The sequence below is a fragment of the Phyllobates terribilis genome, unplaced genomic scaffold (assembly GCF_046119375.1).
Source record: "Phyllobates terribilis strain yellow unplaced genomic scaffold, ASM4611937v1 Scaffold_7__3_contigs__length_470593459, whole genome shotgun sequence".
NCBI classification, from domain to species: Eukaryota; Metazoa; Chordata; class Amphibia; order Anura; family Dendrobatidae; genus Phyllobates; species Phyllobates terribilis.
The window spans coordinates 63861161-63882648 of record NW_027362767.1 but is presented as its reverse complement, the minus strand read 5'-3'; the positions used below and the strand labels follow the sequence as shown (position 1 = coordinate 63882648).

Here is a 21488-nt window from a genome sequence, read left to right as displayed (position 1 = left end):
AGCAGTCAGGTGGCTTTTCTTTGGAGAGACCATCAGATGTGGCCGCACTGGATCGTCAAGATGCAGAAAGATAAGTAACGGTCCCACCCACAACAACCTTTTTTAACATCTTTAGAAAAAACAGGTGGAAAACTTCTTTAAAAATAATAATACATTAGAAAAAATTAATAGCCACCCATTCAATCACTATAATACCTAATTGAGATGTCCACTTTCACGTACATGTTCTATCCTTTCTCTTCACAGATAAAACATACACCCATTATAGTCTATGAGGCTGGTCCCATATCCACAAAAAAAAATCATGATTTGAGTCATGTATGAAAATGACCTATACAGGTCTGTGGGTCAGTGAAAAAATCACAGACAGCACATAGATGCTATCTGTGTGTTGTCACTTTTTAACATTGCAATGAGTAGGAAAAGCTTTGCATACTTTTTTTTTACATATGAGGAAATCACTCATGGTAAACACTGAGATGCTGACTAAACAGTGATGAAAATCTGACCCAGCACACTAATCAAATACGAGAAAAAAAACGGATGTGTGAATAAAGATTAAAGAAGTATATATTTGTATTACAGCAGCATTCTAGAAGTAATCAGTTAATTTTCATGCTATTTGTATCCCACTAATAATTAGGTTTTATAAATCCCCCATATTTATTGTGCGCTATAACTGTAATAATGAATGTGATAAATCAAACCTGCAGACATATCATATTTCAAAGCATTAGTATGTATTTATGGACATACATATATGCACAATTGACATTTGTAGTTTCAGCTTGGCGTCATTCCAATGTTTGAGTTTACCACTTGGGTTCTCTTACATTCTTGCTGATCAAGCTAACACCCGAGCTTTTATATTAATATTAATCCCTTCTTTTTATGGACACATACTAATCACGGGGGTTTTTAATAGACAGCTGTTGTTTGAAACTGTAGACTTACAGAAATAGGTAATGATGACACCCTAAATCATATATGGCATTCCGCTTTCTTTTTAATTATCTCAATAATGACACTTGCAGAAATGATACTTTGATGTATATGTATACTGCAACATGAAAAGTGATTAAATAATTATTACATTATACGGTAGAGTGGTGAAAATGGTTTACGCTACAGTATCTCATTTGTGAGGCTATTATGGCTCCTGCACATTAGTATATTATGGGTTTGTACAATCTCCAACTTCTACAGAGCTGTTATACAGCAGCAATAGACTTCTATGTGGCCCTACTGTAACTCCATATGCCCAAACTACTGTATAGTGTTATTGCATGAATCCCATAGGAAAAGAATGGAGTCATAATCCTTTGAAAACTGTATTAAAGGGGGGTGTACTTGCTGATGGCTAGGGATCCCACCCATGGGACCACTACAATTCTTGGCTCTGAAGTGCCTCAATAGAATAGAGCAATAGTTCTACATGCAATGTCTATTTAACTGCAGGAATAGTCGAGAACTACACTTAGTGTCCCATAGACAAAGAAAAAGAGATGGTGCAGATGTGTGACCATACAAGGATAAAATAAGGATTATGGCACATACTGGCACAGGTGCATCATGCTCAGTAGATATATACAGTATATAGAAGTAACACACTGTGGAATATAACCCTAGAGAATCACTGAGCATGATGTATCTGTGCCAGTATGTGCCACAATCATCCTTTTTTTATCCTTGTATGGTGTGCTGATATGAAGCATTATTTTCAAAGACCATTAAGACCATTCTTACACATGTCAAATATTTCTACCACAACCCCTTCAAGGGCTCTACATATCTGTCATTACAGAGCATTGTAAATGGCACAGAAAAATGTATGCTAATAACGAGGAAATGCCTTTTTAAATGAGCAACATTTTTGCAGTATTATTCTATCATAGAAGGAGTCACTTTCAGGTTTTCTGCTTTGTAAGAAAACAAAGACAGGATAAGGAGGTTTCCATAACAAAAAAAGCAATAGGCAATCACCCCAGTAGAAAAAAAACAACCCCAAATATCGCAAATATTCTCTAGGCCATCAGCATCTGGTCGTCGGAACAATTTTAATCATTGACTTTGCAGACTGGCAGGTTAGGAGGGCTCAGCAGGGGCCTAGACAAAGATGGTGAGGAGTAGAAACTCCTCATGGGCGTTACCAAATCAAGAACCAAGTGAAAACTTTTGGATGGGCCACTTTTACTTTATGATTACAGAAATTGGAAGTATAGGATGAGGCTCTCTAAGCAGTGCAAAGACTATAACCGGTTATAATTGTGTAAAGCCTCATTCTTGATGTCCATTTTTTTCTCATACGAGAGACTAGGGACTTCTTTTTAACTACGTTGGAACCAATTTTCAACCATTTTTGGTCCATTTTTGCATCAGTGTGGCTTCCATTTTTTTCATATGCAAAAAAAAAGAAATCCCAACTCTGATGGCAAACGGACGGCCTCCATGTGCTGTCCTTTTTTCATGGACCTGTTGCATTGAATGGATGAGTATGATCTGTGACTCAAAAAACTGACATTTCTCTGGGTTTTTTTTTGCTGACACTCAGTCTGAAAGAAAACCACAGAAATGTAAACAACCTCACAGACTAGAATGGGTGGATGTTCAATCCATAAAAATAAGGAGAGAACATGTACATGAAAAATGGACATCTGAAAGAGGCCTTATTACCACTGCTCGGACAGGGACCTATACAGCCATAAATGCAATCAGTCCAAAAACTCCAATTTTGGCCTTTAGAACACAATGAGTCTTTTTTTTTTAACAAGGATAAAGTCAAAATCCTCATTCCGATATCTGTGAGTTTTCTTGTAAGCAAAAAACCAAACTACTTGTCAACAGTGAATTGAATCAGATTTCAGCAGTGTGTGGTCTATGCATTCGTGTTATCATCAGAATTTCATGTTTTTTTTTTTTGCTTAAGAGGTGGTTTATCTAACTTCTTCTATCAAACAAACATGAAAATGAACAGCATTAGGCCACGGCCCCCATATCAGTATTTGGTCAGTATTCGGTCAATATTTTTTCTCAGGATTGGGAGCCAAAACCAGGAGTGGGTGATAAATGCAGAATTGGTGACTTGTTTCTATTATACCTTTTCTCTAATTGTTCCTCATCTGGTTTTGGCTCCCAGTCCTGAGAAAAAATACTGACCAAATACTGATAGTGAGGCCGAAGAATTTGGATGTAGCTAGGAGGGAAACCAAGTCTTGTCTGATTTATTTCACAGAGCAATAGACTAGCATTGGCAAGTATCATTTGTGGTGCGTCTTAAAACTGAATATGCCTCCATGTTTTAGTGCAGACTACTTGGCCTGCAAAAATACACAGACATGTGACCAGCCCCATAGACTATAATGGGTATGAGTTATATCCATGAAATACACGTCGAAACACTGGTGTCTGAATGAGCTCAAATTAGTAAATTAGTATTTTTATGCACCATTTCAGTACATATGTTAGCTTTTTTTTTTAATATTACTTAATCTAGAAAATTCTATTACATTTCTATCAAAGGGTCAAACAGATACAACCTGATTTTTATGCAGCAATAAGCCCCAAAACAGTTGTTTATTCTCCACTTAAAGAGGGTTTGTTATTTATTTTCCTTGCTGTACCAGTTGATAAGTAGGGTGAATGCACAAGTTGTGTATTTGCTTTATGTATTTTTTATATTATATACTGTATGTCCAATGAGGCCATTGAGTTCAGATAAGGAGATTGGTATCTTCTCTTGACATCATGGTCCATGCTTGGATTGTAAATATTGGATGTGTGAAACTGGTCTGGGAAGGCTGGGTTTTCACAAAAATAGCTGACATGTGCAGCAGAAACTACACCGACATGTAGTGGTAAATGGCTACACAATTTTATGAGTAAGGTCACAGCCCCACTATCAGTATTTGATCAGTATTCGGTCAGTATTTTTCTCAAGAATGGGAGCCAAAACCAGGTAAAGGAACAATCAGAGAAAAGGTATAATAGAAAGAGGTGCACAAATTCTGCATTTATCACCCACTCCTGGTTTTGGCTCCCACTCCTGAGAAAAAATACTGACCAAATACTGATAGTGGGTCCGTGGCCTGAATGGAAGTATTGAGAAATGGATCGGACAGCTGGAATTGCAACAGTCGGTCTTCTTGTTTTAGGTAGAGATAAGTCACTGCCACAGGTGTCTGGCAGGGGCTTTCTCCTCTCTTTCTGCTGAAAAAAACATGAAGGCTATGTGCCCACGATCAGGAGCCGCTGAGGGTTTGAAGCTGCGTGTTTATACAGCGTCAAACCCGCAGCGTCCAGATGTTACAGCATAGTGGATGGGATTTCAAGAAATCCCATGTCCACTATGCGTGTCTGTGCACCTGCGGATCACCCACGGAAACTGACATGCGGCGCGTCTTTCAGACCCGCAGCATGTAAATTTCTCTTGTGGGTCCGCATGTCGACTTTCCCCATAGATTAACATTAATGAGGAAAGTCTGCATGTGAAAAAAATTGCAGCCGCTCATTTGCATAATGAGGGCAGAAGCCGCACGGTTGTTCTGCAATGTCGGGGCCACAGCGGCTCTCGATCGTGGGCACATAGCCGAATGCTTGGCCGAGCTGAGCGCTCATATGTATGGGGAAGTCAAGAGAGACAGCTGTCTGCTCACCAAACTTTTGCAGACTACTATATCATATGTACGGCCATCTCTACCTTTAATACTTTGTGGGCCATTGGTCACCGCATCTGGCCGTGGGTTTTGGCTGCAAGCAGCACCCCCTGCGTGAAAGCTCAGCCTTTTACGTCTGATCAACTGTCCTCCATTAGTCAGCTGGCTATAATCTCATGTCCATCACTAGCTATAAAATATTGCTAGTAAAATGTTAACAGAATATATTTTAAATAAGTTGTTTGAAATTCGGGATGAAGGAAACAAGGTCAATTCTGAATCATATTTCTTCTTTAAAATTAAAAATTACCTCTTCTGCAGATTTTTTTTTTAAGCTTTTCTTCCCTGCAACAGACAACGCTAAGGCAAGGAGACCGGTCTTTACACGAGACAAAGGACTACATAACTGCCAGTAATGTGTCATTACTGTTTCCATGGAGACAAACAGCTTAATGAATACACATTTACCGAGCAGGTAGTGCAACTATCCTGTTCCTTATCATCTACAACTCTTAAATAATATGTGAGCATATCCCATTTCCAAGCAAATATAAAGAAACACAATAAAGAATAATTACTAACTGCAAAATAACAACAAAACCCCCAAGCCTTTAAATGAATATTCATCACAAAATTAGCCTGCTCTCTTCTCATTTTCCCCTGTTAGCTTTCTCTAACGTTGTAATACATGCATGTTCCCTTTGCAAATTATTACAAAATGTGTGGGAGAAACAGCCAGAATAGCGATGTAAAGATTATTAGTTAGACTAAGGCATGATCTCCATTTTACAGGATTAGTATGCAAACAAAGAATAAAAATTATATTTATATATCTGCCTCTTTGTGCAAAGATGATTTCACCAATTCTGTGTTGCCAATTCTGTGTTGCTGTGTAAAAAAGGTAGATTTCATATTTATAAATCTGGCAATACACAGTAGAGTAAAAATAGCAGCCATATTGGTTATCATCACCCATCATTTATAGAAATGTATATAATTAAGGAGTATCCTGGGGATGTTGGTGAGATAGGATAAGTCATCATTATCAGATTGATGGGGGTACCCAGCCCCCCACCAATTACCTGTTTGTAGGGTCTGTGACAGCCGAATGTAGTCAGTAGATGGAGCCAGGACACCACAGCGACATACCCGGTTGTAGTGGCCATTCTCAGGTACTGCAGCTCAGCTCCCGTTGAAGTGAATGAGATATGAGCTGCAGTAGTTGAGAATGGTCCCCACCGATCCCGTACCTTGGCACTTAAAGCCTAGGTTCTTCAAGTGTTTTTTGTTTAAAGGGCTTTTCCACTTTCAACTCTTAACTAATTCTTCTTGGTAACGTTAACATTTTCCTCCTTTCAACTATTTTAACAAATTCTTCCTTACAATGTTGAAAGAAATTAAATAAAATCATCAGGTACTCACCCTCCCTGGGTCCAGCACTATGTCTCCGCAAAATTGATAAATTCTGGCACAATAAAACTTTCAGACTTCTTATCTAAACTAATTAAGGATTAACTCTCTAAGTTTATTCTGTTTGTTTTTCTAATGTCGATTTATTACACCATGTCTCGGCTCTTTTTGCGTATATGTGTGCTTGTGTTTCTTCAGACACCCTGTTATACCACGCCTGGTGAAGAGAACAAAGTAGTCTCAAAAGCTCGCTTTGTAACATCCTATTTCCGTTAGCAATTAAAAGACATCTAATCAACAAGACTATTTTTTATTTCCTTTTCTGAAAGCAATCAATACTTCAATGTTCGGAGAAATATCATTTGCAAGACAGAGGCCCGAAAGTGTGGCTTCTTTGAACTTCATCTAGCAAGTGTGTGTCTGCATACTGTTTATTTAAAGGGGTTGTCCAGGACTTTTACTTTGATGCCCTAACATCTTAGAACACATCATCAATGTCCGACTGAATCGGTTGCGACACGCAGCACCCCTCAGCTAATTATTTTAAAAGGAGGTAGATGTGCATTACCCCTCCGTGGCCACAATACAGGTGACAGAACTGTGCTGTGCAGCTCCGCAACTGAGCACTTTCAGGCGCCACGGAGAATAGGTGATCGGGAGGGGAGCTGGGTATCAAACCCCCACCAATCAGATATTGATGATCTGTCCTAAGGATAGGCCATAAATGTAAAAGTCTCAGAAAATTCCCATTCAACTCTAAAGAAAAGTGCTGCATCCTGCACTTTCCTATACAGAAGGCTACTAAAAAACATCTATATCTTGTGGTATATGTCTAAATTGAATGCCTGGCCATCTATCCAAACAATGACCACTGACGGGCATATACCTGGCCCAAACAATGGCCACAAAAGCAGTGTGCACTAAGCCTAAAGCTTGCCATGCACATTAGATGGCTGTTGGCCAAACAATGCTTCAGCCGATCGCCATCTCAGATGACTCTCCCATACACTGGAGCGCTCATTCGGCAGAGAGCTCCTGTCTCTATGAAAAAGCTGGCAACTGACACGTTGGCCGGCAACTTATCTCTGGGAGAACAATGCAATCAGCAGTCCGAAATTGGACATGCACGGTTGACATCTCCTCCGCCCATCAGTCAGTCGGCCATACCCACTGTCGATATCAGTGGGTATGGCCGACATCAGTCTAAAGTGTATGGGGCCTTAAGTAGTAGTGGGAACACTAGCCACTCGGACTGTTTATTACTAGCTATGTAGATGGTTTATTTTCACTGCACAAACCTCCTGATACCAGCAGCATGGTGTCAGAGAGAAAGTTGGAGGTGCTGCAAACTGCATTCCAACAGCGCACTGAATTCTTACACTGAGCGAGGTTTGTAATAATGAGAACATACCTGAAAATCTTCTCTCGCTACACAGCAGAACAAACAGATTCCATTTAAATGGATATTACACAATGAAATTGTCATCTTCTGTTATATAGTGGTGATCGATGGCGTAAGTCTTCAATCTGAAACCAATGTAAACACAGATGAGAAGGTAAACCTCAGAAGTGCCCTAAGTACATATTGGGGTTTTCATGTAATTTATACTTCCTAACATCTGAGAAGTTCATCCGGGCCTTTTCAGTGCTGTACAAACCCATTGCACCATTGTTTTATTTGTACACATCACAAAATAATGGACTTAATATTAACCACTTAATGGCAAAATTAGGGCATTTACCCACTGTAATGTCCACAGCGACAATCAATTTATGCCAAGCATATTCTTCACAGCATGGGCATGAGATTTCTTAAAATCCCATTCACTGTACTGGTACTGTAATATGCAGATTTTCAAGTTTGGATTTTCCACTACATATAGTGTATGTCCTGTGCGCACACAGTCTAAATGTTTGTACAGCATGTCCATGCATTTCATTAAGGCCTATTGAAATGAATGAGACAGTTTCAGAACTTTCTTTATACACTTCCATGAAAGCTAAGGCGAGTCTGTTTTACGGCTCATTCAGTTGTCAGTTTTTCGCTTCCGAGTTCTAGCCCCACCACCCCCAACATGTCATGTCTTCAGGATTTCCTTAGCATTACCCAGGTGATGGAATACAGTGCTGCTCACCATTATTGGCACCCCTTCATTTTTTTCATAGACTGTACAATATCTTCAGAAATAAATGGAAATGTACCAAAGTTATATCCTCAGGATTTTTTAATTAGTGGTCGAAAGTAATACAACAATAAAACATTGTTTTTCAACTTCCATGTTGCAATTTCAAAGAAAAATACAGAGTAATAAGCATGTGCAGCAATAATGGCACCCCTAATTAATACTTGGTTGCACACCCTTTGGCATTGATGATAGCCTCCAAACGTTTCTTGTAGCCATCTATAAGCGTCTCGCACTTCTCAGCTGGAATTTTCTCCCACTCTTCCATTGCAGTTTGTTCAAGCTCTTGAATGTTTGCAGTGTTCATTTTCCCAATGGCAGATTTCAGCTCACCCCAAAGATTTTCAATGGAATTGAGGTCAGGACTCATTGCTGGCCATTTTAAAATAGTCCATTTTTTCTTCTTCAACCATTCATGTGTACTTTTGGATGTGTGCTTTGGGTCATTGTCTTGCTGGAGGATCCATGATCTTCAACTCAAACCAAGTTTTCTTACACAGGGTAGGACATTTCGCTCTAAAATCTTTTGATAATTCTCTAATTTCATGAGTCCTGTGATACGGTCAAGGCCTCCAGTATCAGACGCAGCAAATCAACCCCCCAGCATTATGGATCCTCCACCATGCTTAACTGTTGGTAAGGTGTTCTTTTCCTTATAAGCTTCATTGCGCCATCTGTAAATAAACTGATGCTTTGCCTTGCCAAAAAGCTCTATTTTTGTTTCATTTTTCCACAGAACATTTTCCCAGAAGGATTGTGGTTTGGTGGTTTGTCTAGATACTCTTTGGCAAAGATCAGTCGTTCCATTTTATATCTTTTCTTCAGCAATGGTTTCTTCTTTGGTCTTTGCCCATAAAGCTCTGCTTGGTTTAGTGTGGTGAATTTGGTACTTGTTGAAACCATGACCCCAGACTGTCCAGGTTGGCCTTCAGCTGTTTCCCCAACGTCCAGGAAGGTTCTTGACGGTTCCATGCTTGGCAAATTTCTTAATAACATTGCGCACTGTTGAAACTGGGATGCCAAGGTCTTTGGAGATAGCCTTTTAACCTTTGGAAGTCTTTTGTTTGCTAATAATTGCAGATCTGATGTCCTCAGACAGCCCCTTTGTCTTCACCATTGTGACAAAGGAACAGGCCTACCATGTGGCTTTTTAAAACAATAAAGTCATCATTCATTGGCTAATTCATGTCACATGAGCAACAACAATTAATCACAGGAGAATCTCTCTTATGATTTACCACAGACGACTCAAAACGTGTTTCCATACTAAATTAATGTAAAAGGTGCCAATAACAATAACACAGCAAGCTTTAGGTTTTTCTATTTTTCTCTCCCATTGTTTTTGGTTTTAAATTATTGTTTATCATTTGCTCTTTTGTATTTAACACAAGTGCTCTATATAAAAAAAACTGTTTCGCTTGATTCATTTTTTTCAGGAGATATTCCACATTATGTACTTAAACTTCAAGGGTGCCAATAATGATGAGCAGGACTGTAATTATCAAGGCATGAGAAATTGCCATAGGTTCTCTCACCTGTGCAGTACTAGGGAAATCCTGAAAACATGATTTGTTGAAGGTTGTAAGTAGTGTTGAGCCACCCCCGTAGTGTTCGGGTTCGGTTCGGTTCGTCGAACACCGGGATGTTCGAGGAACTGTTCGTCGAACTGTTCGTCGAACACCTTAGAACACCGTCGAACACCGTTAAAACCAATGGCAGGCAAACAAAAACACATAGAAACACATAGAAAACACCTTCAAAGGTGTCCAAAAGCTGACAAACTGCTCAGAAGACGCTTTGTTTAAAAAAGCCGGCCGGCAATTCAGCAGCGGCATACACCGGTACCCGACAATTTAGACAAGAAGGAATAGAGCCTCACACATAGATTAGATAGATAGAAACATGTCAGTCACATATATATGAAGTACAGTGACAGTGTTGCTTACTGTACTTGTCATTTAGTGTAAAGGATTTATTAAAAAATATAATAGTGTTTTCATGCACTGTCTCTTTAAAAAAGCCGGCCGGCAATTCAGCATCTGTACCCGACAATTTATAACAGACAGAATAGAGCTTCACACATAGATTAGATAGATAGAAACATGTCAGTCACATATATATGAAGTACAGTGATAGTGTTGGTTACTGTACTTGTCATTTAGTATTAAAATAAAGGATTTATTATTAAAAAAAATTGGCGTGGGGTTCCCCTTAATTTTAGTCTCTAGCGGAGGTTAAGCAGACAGCTGGGGCAGATGTTTGAAGCCTGGGAAGGGGGTAATACCCACGGAGCTTCCCAGGCTACTAATATGAGCCCCCAGCTGAATACATAGCCTTTACTAGCTATTAAAATGGGGGACCCCCCAAAAAAAATGACGTGGGGTCCCCCCTAATTTAATAGCTAGCAAAGGCTAGGCAGACAGCTGGGGGCTGATATTAATAGCCCAGGAAGGGAGCCATGAATATTGGCCCCCTCCCAGGCTAGAAACACCAGCCGTCAGCCGCCCCAGAAATGGCGCATTCATAGGATGCGCCAATTCTGGCACTTAGCCTCGCTCTTCCACGCTGCCCTGTAGCGGTGGCAGGGGGTAATAGGGCTGGGGTTGATGTCAGCTTATAATGCCAGCTGACATCAAGCCCAGGTTAGTAATGGAGAGGCGTCTATAAGACACCCCCATTACTAACCCCATAGTCAAAGTTAAAAGAAAACACAAACACCCAGAATAAAGTCCTTTAATTGAAATAAAGACACAATCCTTTATTGTTCTAAATTAAACCATACTTACCATCACGCCCATTCCAGCTGAAGCCAACGATCTCCTGCAATAAAAGAAAAATAATAAAGTAACATCATCCTTACCTTTCCATGGTTCCCACGACAGCTTCAGCTCTGCTACATCGAGATGAGAGGCTGGACCGCAGCAGAACGCTGCCATCCAGCCTGTCATCCCGCAGACACTGAGAAGCGCAGGCATGCTTGCGCTCTGCAGTGTCTGGCTGTGACGGCATAAAGATGAGACGAGTTCATGTCCAATGAACTCGGCGCACCTCATGCACGTCACTGACAGCGTGGGAAAATTCTCACGCTGAAGCGCTGAGTGCAGGAGAATTCTCCCACGCTGTCAGTGACGTGCATAAGGTGAGCTCATGTCCAATGAACTCAGCTCACCTCCTGCACGTCACTGACAGCGTGGGAGAATTCTCCTGCACTCAGCGCTTCAGCGTGAGAATTCTCCCACGCTGAAGCGCTGAGTGCAGGAGAATTTTCCCACGCTGTCAGTGACGTGCATAAGGTGAGCTCATGTCCAATGAACTCAGCTCACCTCCTGCACGTCACTGACAGCGTGGGAGAATTCTCCTGCACTCAGCGCTTCAGTGTGAGAATTCTCCCACGCTGAAGCGCTGAGTGCAGGAGAATTTTCCCACGCTGTCAGTGACGTGCATGAGGTGAGCCGAGTTCATTGGACATTAACTCGGCTCATCTGGATGCCCTCACAGAGAGACACTGTGGAGCGCAAGCAAGCCTGCGCTTCTCAGTGTCTGCGGGATGACAGGCTGGATGGCAGCATTCTGCTGCGGTCCAGCCTGTCATCTCGATGTAGCAGAGCTGAAGCTGTCATGGGAACCATGGAAAGGTAAGGATGATGTTGCTTTATTTTTTTCTTTTATTTCAGGAGATCGTTGGCTTCAGCTGGAATGGGCGTGACGGTAAGTATGGTTTAATTTAGAACAATAAAGAATTGTGTGTTTATTTCAATTAAAGGACTTTTTTCTGGGTGTTGTGTTTTTTTTAAATACTTTACTAGAAATTCATGGTGGTCATGTCTAATATTGGCGTGACCCCATGAATTTTGGGCTTAGGGCCAGCTGATAATGCCAAGCTGGCCCTAACCCCTTTATTACCCAGTGAGCCACCGCATCAGGGCCCTGGATGAGTTGGGTACAGCGCCAGAAGATGGCGCTTCTATGAACGCGCCATTTTCCGGGGTGGCTGAGGACTGCAATTTGCAGCGGGGGTGGCCCAGAAAGCTTGGGCCTCCCTGCGCTGCGGATTCCAGCCCCCAGCTGCATAGTTGTACCTGGCTGGACACAAAAACAGGGCGAAGCCCCACGTCAATTTTCTTTAAATTATTTCATGAAATAATTAAGAAAAAAAGGGCTTCCCTATATTGTTGTGTCCGGCCAGGTACAAATAGGCAGCTGGTGGTTGGGGGCAGCCCGTTCCTGCCTGCTGCACCTGACTGGACACAAATATAGTGCGAAGCCCCACGTCAATTTTTTTTTAATTATTTCATGAATTTCCTGAAATAATTAAAAAAAATTGAAGTGGGGCTTCGCACTATATTTGTGTCCAGCCAGGTACAGCAGGCAGGAACGGGCTGCCCCCAACCACCAGCTGACTATTTGTACCTGGCCGGACACAACAATATAGGGAAGGCCTTTTTTTCTTAATTATTTCATGAATTTCATGAAATAATAAAAAAAAAAAATACGTGGGGCTTCGCCCTATTTTTGTGTCCAGCCAGGTACAACTAGGCAGCTGGGGGCTGGAATCTGCAGCGCAGGGAGGCCCAAGCTTTCTGGGCCCCCCCCGCTGCAAATTGCAGTCCGCAGCCACCCCGGAAAATGGCGCGTTCATAGAAGCGCCATCTTCTGGCGCTGTACCCAACTCATCCAGGGCCCTGGTGCGGTGGCTCACTGGGTAATAAAGGGGTTAGGGCCAGCTTGGTATTATCAGCTGGCCCCAAGCCCAAAATTCATGGGGTCACGCCAGTATTAGACATGACCGCCATGAATTTCTAGTAAAGTATTTAAAAAAAACACAACACCCAGAATAAAGTCCTTTAATTGAAATAAACACACAATTCTTTATTGTTCTAAATTAAACTATACTTACCATCACGCCCATTCCAGCTGAAGCCAACGATCTCCTGCAATAAAAGAAAAATAATAAACCAACCTCATCCTTACCTTTCCATGGTTCCCACGACAGCTTCAGCTCTGCTACATCGAGATGACAGGCTGGACCGCAGCAGAACGCCGCCATCCAGCCTGTCATGCCGCAGACACTGAGAAGAGCAGGCATGCTTGCGCTCCTCAGTGTCTCGCTGTGACGGCATCCAGATGAGCCGAGGTCATGTCCAATGAACTCGGCTCACCTCATGCACGTCACTGACAGCGTGGGAAAATTCTCACGCTGAAGTGCTGAGTGCAGGAGAATTCTCCCACGCTGTAAGTGACGTGCATGAGGTGAGCCGAGTTCATTGGACATGACCTCGGCTCATCTTTATGCCGTCACAGAGAGACAATGTGGAGCGCAAGCAAGCCTGCTCTTCTCAGTGTCTGCGGGATGACAGGCTGGATGGCGGCGTTCTGCTGCGGTCCAGCCTGTCATCTCGATGTAGCAGAGCTGAAGCTGTCGTGGGAACCATGGAAAGGTAAGGATGATGTTGCTTTATTATTTTATTTTTATTACAGGAGATCGTTGGCTTCAGCTGGAATGGGTGTGACGGTAAGTATGGTTTAATTTAGAACAATAAAGAATTGTGTCTTTATTTCAATTAAAGGACTTTATTCTGGGTGTTTGTGTTTTTTTTAACTTTGACTATGGGGTTAGTAATGGGGGTGTCTTATAGACGCCTCTCCATTACTAACCTGGGCTTGATGTCAGCTGGCATTATAAGCTGACATCAACCCCAGCCCTATTACCCCCTGCCACCGCACCAGGGCAGAGTGGAAGAGCGAGGCTAAGTGCCAGAATTGGCGCATCCTATGAATGCGCCATTTCTGGGGCGGCTGACGGCTCGTGTTTCTAGCCTGGGAGGGGGCCAATATTCATGGCTCCCTTCCTGGGCTATTAATATCATCCCCCAGCTGTCTGCCTAGCCTTTGCTAGCTATTAAATTAGGGGGGACCCCACGTCATTTTTTTGGGGGGGTCCCCCATTTTAATAGCTAGTAAAGGCTATGTATTCAGCTGGGGGCTGATATTAGTAGCCTGGGAAGCTCCGTGGGTATTACCCCCTTCCCAGGCTTCAAACATCTGCCCCAGCTGTCTGCTTAACCTCCGCTAGAGCCTAAAATTAAGGGGAACCCCACGCCAATTTTTTTAATAATAAATCCTTTATTTTAATACTAAATGACAAGTACAGTAACCAACACTATCACTGTACTTCATATATATGTGACTGACATGTTTCTATCTATCTAATCTATGTGTGAAGCTCTATTCTGTCTGTTATAAATTGTCGGGTACAGATGCTGAATTGCCGGCCGGCTTTCTTAAAGAGACGGTGCATGAAAACACTATTATTTTTTTTAATAAATCCTTTACACTAAATGACAAGTACAGTAAGCAACACTGTCACTGTACTTCATATATATGTGACTGACATGTTTCTATCTATCTAATCTATGTGTGATTCTCTATTCCTTCTATTCTAAATTGTTGGGTACAGATGCTGAATTGCCGGCCGGCTTTCTTAAAGAGACGGTGCATGAAAACACTATTATTTTTTTTAATAAATCCTTTACACTAAATGACAAGTACAGTAATCAACACTGTCACTGTACTTCATATATATGTGACTGACATGTTTCTATCTATCTAATCTATGTGTGATGCTCTATTCTTTCTGTTATAAATTGTCGGGTACAGATGCTGAATTGCCGGCCGGCTTTTTTAAAGAGACGGTGCATGAAAACACTATTATTTTTTTTGATAAATCCTTTACGCTAAATGACAAGTACAGTAAGCAGCACTTTCACTGTACTTCGTATATATGTGGCTGACATGTTTATATCTATCTAATCTATGTGTGATGCTCTATTCTTTCGGTTCTAAATTGTCGGGTACCGGTGTATGCCGCTGCTGAATTGCCGGCTTTTCGTGTTTCACTGTGAGCACAGTTCCCATCGATTTGGGCAATCACTGTAATGCCACAACCACCATGGCTGTGGCATTACAGTGAGTGGCAGACAATCCCTGCATGATTGGTGCTCTAAATAGCACCAGACATGCAGGACACGCTTTTGGTGCACGAACAGTTATCGAACATAACCTCGAACAGCCGAATTTTTTGCAAATCGTTCGGGTTCGTCGAACAACTCGAACACCGCCCAAAACAGCTCGAATTTGAGATTGGCGAACAGTACTAGTCGAACACCGCTCATCTCTAGTTGTAAGTTTGAGAATCACTGGTCTATGGGGATGTTTACATGTCCGTGTATTTTTGCGGCCTGAGTGGTTTGCACAAAATCACAGAGACATGTCTAATTTTTATCTGACTCTCGCACATTCAGCTGAAATTTATCATGGCGCAGAGACCCGTCTGCTCCTTGCACTGCAATATACACCGCCGGCCAATCAGAGGCCGACAGCTGACATCGGTGTGCTAGTCACAGGTAACGAATGGCAGTGACGTCATGTGCTGCCCGTTGCTTGCATGCTGAACTCATTTGCAGGCTTCAGCGTCAGCTATAGAAGAGGACACCGCACGTCGTGAAAGCAGAGGGATGTAATAGGAATTGTTTTTGGTTTTTTTTACATTTGTTGGAGAAGAGCAGCAGAACAAGACATTATTCCTAGAAGGGGGCACAAGATGGAGGAGATTACACCAGAATGGGGGACATTATACCAGTTAATGGCTCGCTCCCACTTGCGATGCAATCGAACGAGTGCAATCCGATAAAAAATCGGATTGCACTTGCCCCAATGTTATGGTGCAGCTCACATCTGCGATTATTTTCTCATGTCGATTCGGCATGCAAAAACAATCGCAGCATGCTTCGATTGCATCCGCAAATTGGATCGCACGCACCCATATAATTCTAACATCGCACTGCACTCGGATATCACCCGAGTGCAGTGCGATTCCCGCTGACGCGAGCAACAGAGATGGAGAAATTAATTTCCCCACACTTGTGCAGCAGAGCAAGAGCCGAGTGTCATTAGCATACCACATCCAATGATCTTGGGATGCGATATGGAACTCGGGCCTAAAGAAGACATTATACCAAGAAGGCGCCGAGGATGGAGTATATTATACCTGGATGGGGGATGGGGAACATTTTACCAGGAAGGGGCCAAAGATGGAGAACATTACACCAGGAAGGGACCAAAGATGGAAAACATTATACCACGAAGGGGCCCAAGATGGAGGACATTATATATATATATATATATTATATTCTATTCTATGAGGACATTATACAAGGAAGGAGCCCAGGATGAAGGACATTATACCAAAAAGAAGCCCAGGATGAAGAACATTGTACCAGGAAGGAGCCCAGGATGGAGGACAATATACCAGGAAGGAGCCCAGGATGGAGGACATTATTCCTGGAAGGGGCCTAGGATGGAGTAAATTAGTAATAAAAGGGGCCCACGATGGGGACATTATAACAGGATGGGAGAGAACACATATTTCTTCACATGAGCTGGAAAGCTACAAGGGCCCATACATCTGACGAAAATGCAGGTGGGGGCCAAGGTACAAATTTTTCAACAGGTCCCATCGGAATCTAGTTATGTCACTGTTTACACGGATTCTTTTTGCTGAGTTTTTGGAGCAGAGATTTCTGCTCATTTTCCACTCAAAAAACGCAACAACTTAAAGGCTCAATTCATCAAATTTTTTATTCCAGAATTCTGGCGTAAAACCCATTAAAAAATATCAAAATTTTGGCACAGTGGAAGGCTGCGTTATGCCCACGATCAGGCAATAACAGCGCTTTGGACACATCATATTTTTGCTGCGTCCCATGATGCAGGTAAATCCGCATGTGTTCATTGAACACATGCAAAGTTACCGCATCCTATACATTCTATTGTGGAAATTTCTGTTGAGGAAATTAGCGTCTCCGCAACAGAAGTTGACATGCTGCGGCTTGTAAAGTCGCGCCGCCGGTGAGTTTACACGACATCAAATAGAAGCACAGTGGGCATGGGATTTCTATAAATCCCATTCACTGTGCAACGCAGCGTTTTGGACGCAGAGCAGGTAAGCTACGTCCAAAACGCTGCTTTACAGATCGTGGGCACGCACCCTTAAAACTTTGCCACTTTAAGTGGTTTCACGCCATTTTAGCCCAACGAAAGTGTGAACACACCCTAATGGCTCATGCAGACATCAGTGTAAATCGGTCCGAAATCAGACCGCAATGCACAGACTCGCTACAGCCCTCCCAACTGGAGCGTGACAGCTTTGTATATTTCTATGAGGCTGTCACGCTCGGATCACGAGATCCACGGTTAGCCCAGCATTAGTGCTCCGTGCTCGGACTGATTTGCACTGACATCTGCATAAGCCCTGAAGGTATGTTTACACTACGTTTTTTTTTTTTCTGATGGTCCTAAACAACAAGTTTTTTGGAAACACGGGAGTTTTATTCTATCCTGAAACAATTTGTTAACGTTCTCCTTGGGTGTTTTCTGTTAACGTATTTCATTTTATTTTACTTTTTTGTGTGTGTGGGTGATGATTTTCTACCATTTTTTAAATCCACTAACCAATAAATAAAACATCAGCATTTGGTTTTCTTGGGTGAAAACGCTTATAAAATGCTTTCCCTATTGTAAAGTATGAAGATTCATCCTAGCGGAAAAAGTCAGAAGGATAGGCACATCTGGTTTTTGGAAACCTGAAGCGTCGAAAAGACGTTCTAAAGCATGAAGTCGTTTTACCATAGAAATGAATGACTAGGAGGATTCTTTTAAGTGTTTTTTTTTTTTGGGGTGTTTTAGGAGTGAAGCCGCTCAAAAATTGTGTGAACAAAGCCTAAAGGGTAGGAGCCGGCTGTACCGTACAGCTGAGACCTTCTCTGAAGTTTTACCATAGGAATGAGTAGGGGGATTCTTTTAAGTGTTTTTAGGAGCGAAGCCGCTCAAAAAAACATTATGTGAACATAGCCTAAAGGGTAGGAGTCGGCTGTACTGTACAGCTGGGACCTTCTCTGTCTGCCATATACCAAATTGACGTTTTTTGCATGCGGTTTGTGAATGGTTCCCTAAGGATATGACAGCCGGATGTTTTCCACAAAATTTTACTTCAGAAATATGCTATATATATATATAAACAAATATGTTATATAACCTCCATAGTCTGTATTAAAGCTATACTAAACATTATAACACTATAATGTAACATTATATGGCAGTCACAATGCTGTATAGTTATAGTGGATCCTTTGCAGACATTTTTCTAGTGTAAATAGGTCAGACCACAATTCAATATTGACTTTTTTTTTTTGCAAAAAAAGAAAAATGTGACTAATGCCAGAGAGACTTCTCTTACATTTCAGCACAGGTTGTGTGTAGAGTAAATAAAGGCGTCTTTTCTCTGGCGCACGTCCGCGCCTCCTGTGTGTACTGTGTGTGCGGCATTTAGCGCCGGCGCTCACCTGAAATGGGCGGGAAAAATCACACACACAAGGCAAACAGCAGCCGCGAGTGCGCGGGCGGGAATCTCCTCAGCTCCGGGCTGCCGCTTGTGTCAGAGCGCGCAGCACCTGACATGAAAACACGGCTCTGTGTGTATGGTGTGTGACAGGAAAACACGGCTCTGTGTGTATGGTGTGTGACAGGAAAACACGGCTCTGTGTGTATCGTGTGTGACAGGAAAACACAGCTCTGTGTGTATAGTGTGTGACTGGAAAACACGGCTCTCTGTGATTGAGTACAGCAGTAATGTCCAAAGTGGCAGGAAACAGGTCCCTGTCAGTAAACTGCCTCCTCAGACACATATATGGCTTCCATATCTGACACACAACACACAGAAGGAGACCTTTTGTTGTATATACAATAATACTAATACCCTGACCTCATAATAAAGAATAGGTTCATTTCATAGCAAGGCTTCATTCACACGTCGCTGTCAACAAACATGTTCTGATGTGTTTTTTCCTTTTACATATAGACCACATAAATCTCAATCGGTATGGTTTTTTATCTTAGTGGTCCACAAAATAAACCCTAGAAGTTTTGAAAAAATTAAAAAATATATGCACTATATATATATATATATATATATATATATATATATATGTGTGTGTGTATATATTAAATAGATATGTAAACGAATGACAAGACAGATGCTTTTTTAACTAGGAGAAGACAAACCAAACATGAATTTTACCTTAGGATAATGCCTAAAATATACCTGTTAAAAAAGCATTAGGCCACGTGCAAACGTTGAGTATTTGGTCATTTTTTTTACCTCAGTATTTGTAAGCCAAAATCAGGAGCGGGTGAAAAATACGGAAGTGGTGACGTGTTTCTATTATTCTTTTCCTTTGATTGTTCCACTCCTGATTCTGGCTTACAAATATTGAGATAACAAACTCACCAAAATACTCAACGTGTGACCGTGATCTTAGAGTATTTGCACACGTTCAGTATTTGCAGCAGATTTTTATTGCCGCAAAAAACAGCGTCTTGGCAAGAAATAAAACGCTGTATAAAATAAGTGCGTTTTTAACTTGCGTTTTATTTTTTCCCCCATTCACTTGAATGGGCAAAAAACGCTGAAAGAATTGACATGATGCTGATTTGAAGAAATGCTTTGATGGCTCAAATCTGCAAGGAAAAAATAAGCAGCGTGTGCACAAGATTTCGGAAATGTCGTTATCTCATTAACTTTGCTAGTACTGTAAAACGCTGCGTTTTTGTTTTTTTCCAGCCGCAAAAATCCAAACCCTTAAGAAAAAGCAAACTTTTTTTGGTGTGTTTAAGGGCCCTTTCACACGTCAGTGTGTCTTGTATGTGGGGTGACAGTTTCCACACATACTGGAGACACTGACACACGCAGACCCATTCAAATCTATCGGTCTGCGCACATGTCAGTGTGTTTCCACAGACCGTGTGCTCCACACGCTGACATGTCCGTTTTTTTGCAGATGCACGGTCCGCAAAAGTGTCTCACGCTGAACACACACGGATAACATCTGTGTGTCATCAGTATCACACGTACCAGTGCCTGGGAATCAGTTGTACAGTTAGCGCTGTTCCCAAGCGCCACGTACTGAATTCTGCCCTCATTATAGTTCCTGCCGGGGCTGCGATCAGCACCAGCAGGGACAACGATGAGGGTAGTAGTGTCTGCTCCTGCCGTGTCCACCTGTAAAAATAAGAATAAAATAATAAAATCCTTATACTCGCCTGTCCGGGGATGTCCCCCTCTGTAATCCTCTGACCACTGACACCGAGGAACCGCTCCAGAGCTGCACTCAGTGAGTGACAGGACACCGCTCCTGAGCTCAGCTCCAGGGTCTGCTCACTGGAGCGGCTCATTCTCCCCGGCTCCTTGGCGTCAGCAGTCAAAGGATTACAGCGGGGGACATCACCGGACAGGTGAGTATAAGGATTGTATTACTTTATTCTTATTTTTACACAGGAACACTGCTACCCTCATCATTGTCCCTGCTAGTGCTGATCGCAGCGTCGGCAGGGAACCATGGTGAGAACAGTGTTTAGCACCCGGCGGTTGGGAACAGCGCTAACTGTACACTGATTCCCAGGCACCAGTACGTGTGATACTGATGCGGCACATGGGCTGCACACGGTTGCCACACGTGTGACACACACAGACACATGGGACACGGATATCTCCGGTACTGGAAATATACGGATGTGTGAAACCGGCCTTATGCTGGGTTTTTTTCTGTGATGGACATTTTCTCTGCTTCATTTTATTGAAAAGTCAAATTTGGAGCATTTTTAAACCACAAAGGGTTTTGTTCACGTGGAGGTTTTTAATTTTTTAACGTGGATTTTAGCGCTAAAAAATCCATGTAAAAAAGTCTTACACTTTTAACATGCACAAAAATTTTGCAACTTTTCAAAGCCTTCACTCCAGTTTTCTGGCATAAAAGCTTTGACGGATCGGCCCCATTTTTTTTGGGCATTGTAAGAATACAAGTTTTTTTTATACTGTCTGGATGTAGTTTTTGATGCATTTTTTTAGCATGGTTTCTGATGGGCTTTTAATTATAGTATAGGGTGTATCAATATGACGTGTTTTCTTTTGGCACGCTTCCTCTGTAAAAACATCACTAAAAACTAAAGTGTTGAACAAAAAACATGCATTTTTCTATGATTTAGAATTATTATTATTTATTATAGCGCTATTTATTCCTTGGCACTTTACATGTGAAAGGGATATACATAGCACAAACAATTACAATAAATTTTGAACAATACAAGTCGGCGACTGGTACAGGAGGAGCGAGGACCTTGCCCGCGAGGG

The 21488-nt window shown here is 42.0% G+C and overlaps 1 long non-coding RNA gene across 1 annotated transcript in view; it reads right to left on the bottom strand.

The window, feature by feature from the left end:
* Nucleotides 1-18722, bottom strand: part of LOC141152868 (uncharacterized) — a 270377-nt gene extending 251655 nt beyond the window's left edge. Inside the window, exons 1-2 of the long non-coding RNA XR_012247175.1 lie at nt 18540-18722; nt 7474-7589 (exon numbers count right to left, since the gene is read on the bottom strand). This is a non-coding gene — a long non-coding RNA (uncharacterized lncRNA). The remainder of the gene's footprint in view (nt 1-7473; nt 7590-18539) is intronic.
* Between the last annotated feature and the right edge of the window lie 2766 nt (nt 18723-21488).